Consider the following 3,670-nt stretch of genomic DNA (forward strand, 5'->3'; position numbering starts at 1 on the left):
TTTCACATTCTCTTATATAATGGAAAAAGAAAACTCTAATCTAATCCTAATTCTAAAAAAATATTTTTATAAATTTCCGAAGCATCTTACCTCAGAAATCAATTCAAGTTCTTTGAACTTTTTTCCTTGGATTTTTTCATTCTTTTTGTCGAAGCAAGAGCTGCTTGCAAAAAAAAAAGAAAGGGGGGTCCAAGACATCGTGCATACTAATTTCTCGCAAACTGCCGGTCGGCGCGTCGAGTTTGTGTCGACCCGAGTGGCCCGACGAGATTTCCAATTTTTTTCGCCGCCGCGCCGTTTTGTCCAAGCCCTCGCGAACGCACGGCCTGCAAAAGCACCGCAGCTCGCCGCACAGTTTATTGCGATTGCAGGACCTGGCGCATACGAATCGTGCGCATTAAGTCTCGCGAATATAGACGCGCGCAGAGTTCATTCTCGAGAACACTCGTAGACGGAAATCAGTGCGGCGGTCTCGTCCGAGCGAGATTTTGCATTGGGACGGCACCAGATGAAGCGCCGCTTTCGCATCGATAATTCTCGAGAAACTCTTTGCGAACGATGCATATAATGCACGTTGGATTTACGCTTCAGGCAATCGAGCCGAACGATCGAACGGTCCAGTTTTTGAATATATATAGATATCGAAAACGAAACGTTATCACACTTTGACCCATTACTGTATGAATAAATTAACCCTTCGGTTTGTATTAATAAATAAAAAAAAAAACGTAAAAATGAATATATTATAATAAATTTTTTTCGATCAAAACGCTAAACATTAAGAAATATAATCATATAACAAGTGAAGAAATATAATGATAACAAATGAATGTATCTGTTTCGTATAATTAAAATAGAATTATAAAGATTTATGGGTTAATTAATGAAATTAGACTCAAAGCGGAAGAGATTGCGGGAAGGTGTTATAAAATGGATTAGATGTGGTTTTACGACGTGGCCTTTATCAGTTTCATTCTGAGAAAAAAATCAATAAAATCTGGTTAAACAATTATTGCAAATAAAAATTTTTCTGAGAATTTTTCATAGAATTTTTCGAAATTTTTATGTAAATTTCAAACTTTTTCAGAATTTCCAAATAGTTTTGTTTGTATCTAAAAACTTTTTAGATAATTTCTTAGATTTTTAAATACAAATTAAATACTTTAGAATCCAAACTTTTTCTGAATATTTTAAGATTTTTTAGATTTGTCATTCTATTATTATAATCTCTGAAATCTTATAAAATTTAAAAAAGTTCAAAATAGTTTATCAGAAGTTAAAGTATGAGAAATCTTAGAAATCTCAGAATATTTAAAAATTTACACATATAAAAAATTCTAAAAACAAAAAAAACGTAAACATTCTCAATATTTCTAAAAGGTATTCCAATTAGTTAAAATTTCGAGAAAAATTTTCATCAAAAATATACATCAGTACCGAGACATAACCGAAGGGATAATATATAAAAACATTGTAAACTGAGAAATGAATAAAATTTTTGCTTATAAAAATCAAGCGAGGGTGTACTGTCGAATGCTCCGAGAGAGCATTCGACTATCGAAGAGAGAAGGGGCTCTTTAGAATCATTCCGTCAGTCGGTCCGGCTCCCTTGTAAATCTCGTCGAGCAGGCACGTGTTCCGCGGTAACACGTGCCTCCCCAACAACGAATCACCCAGCTCTCATAATCCATGCAGCGCTCATTGATCGGCACGCGCTGCTGCTCCGACCTGGAAATCCCGCCAATGCAATGAAGTGACCGCGTTAGACGAGATGCGAGTCGCCTGACTGATGTATTATTACAAATAATAACATACAGAACAATTGATTCCTCCCCGGTTTTACAAGTTTCCGATTCATGACTTCCAAGATGAGCAATCAAAAGTATCGTGCAAATTAATTTGTTAGAACAAAATAAAAATTTTGCATTTGCGCAATTTAGAATGTGGCATTATTTATACGTATATTACAATGCGGATCATAGAGTTTCAAGTATTAATTTAACTATTAAATTATTTAACTAGTAGAGCAATAATAATTTCTGAAATAAAAAAATTATGTGTATATATAAGATCCGTTTCTAAACTAATGCAATAGTTTGAGAATAAAGTTTTAAAATCCAAGACTTTTTATCATAGATATTTCTCTTGTCTGCACTTCTATACTTTAATCTCTGTACTTTTCTATGCTTTTACTCTTTACACTTTTAATTTAGAAAACACAAATATTATTATATGTATTATTATTATGTATATTTTCTAAATTAGTATAGAAAGTATAGAAAGAATTCACAGAGAACATTAAGCTATCTTAAAAAAATGCCTAAAAAAATTATTAGAAAGATGTCTTTAAGACATCTTATGACCTAATTTTGAACAAGCGATCTCCGGAGTCTTTTAGATATGCTTGTTGTTGGTAGTTTGCATAGCTTTCCATATTATTTCCATATTGCTTAGAAGTATTTATAATGCCATACAAGACTTGATCCTTTCTTGGATTGTTCAAGGATTAAACTGTGCAGCAACTGATCTGAAAAATCAGTAGGATTTCACAGAACATCAGTTGAGGGTTAATCGATTCATCCTTGGTGATCCTTCGGCAGGCTCAAACTAAATCGCTTTTCCTCCTCGATCCCTCAATTCGTAAAAGAGGTGCTCGTAAGGATCGACAGCAATAGTGCCGATAGTGGCGACAGTGTGTTGCATTTGCCTTGAATGAGCGTGTAATCCCCAAGACCATTCAGTAGCACGCGTTTCCGATCGGTCAACTGTCTGGAACATTCTCTGTTCGTTGTTACCACAATGGGCAAGCGGCATTTCCTTGCCAGACTTTTACCAGTTCCTCGCCCATTGTGATGTCGTTGTCACCCCTACGTATTAACGCGTTTATATCTTTCGCCGCTTGTATAGAATTCGCGTTCCTTAATATATATATATGTCTTCTATACATACTTAATTTATATAAATGTATTCAATTTATTTATCATATACGTTAAATATACGTTATCTTTAAAAGTACACATTATAGCAAAACAATATTTTATATGTAAACAGTTTGATTTAAAAGGGAAAAAAGATAGAAATGTTAGTTTGATTTGATGTATCAAAATTATATGAAAATTAACTTGAGTTTTTAAAATAAGGACTCATGGTTTTTATATGATAATTTTTTTATTCATGAATCCCAGCAATTTTGTCCAAAACTTTTACTTATAATATTTAGTTAATACTTTCAGACTTACAACATTTTAAATTCATACTCTGTTCAATTGTTTATATACTGTAAATACAATACTAAAAAAAATTAATTTTTGATTCTCGTAAAAATATAATTATTATTCTGAACAATGTTGTTTTTCCGTATCATATTTAAAGCTCTTATTTACTCACTCCTGTTATCTCAGATTACTACGAGAAAATACAATAGGACAGAAGTAAGCTTAAACTTTTGCTTGTAATAAAAATTTATTTTAAAAAATAATAATAATTACATATAAATATTTTTCCTTCACAATTAGAAAAGGTCTTATTCTATCACTGCTTAGAAATGTTCACATAAAATTTAGTCATTTTTAAAATTTTGATTACATTCAGAGCAAAGAATTTGAGTTGAAGATGAAAAAGACATTTTTTTTGATGAATATTTTTAGGAAAATTATATTTGAGAAATATG

Source organism: Atta colombica, unplaced genomic scaffold (genome assembly GCF_001594045.1).
Source record: "Atta colombica isolate Treedump-2 unplaced genomic scaffold, Acol1.0 scaffold150, whole genome shotgun sequence".
In the NCBI taxonomy this organism is placed as follows: Eukaryota; Metazoa; Arthropoda; class Insecta; order Hymenoptera; family Formicidae; genus Atta; species Atta colombica.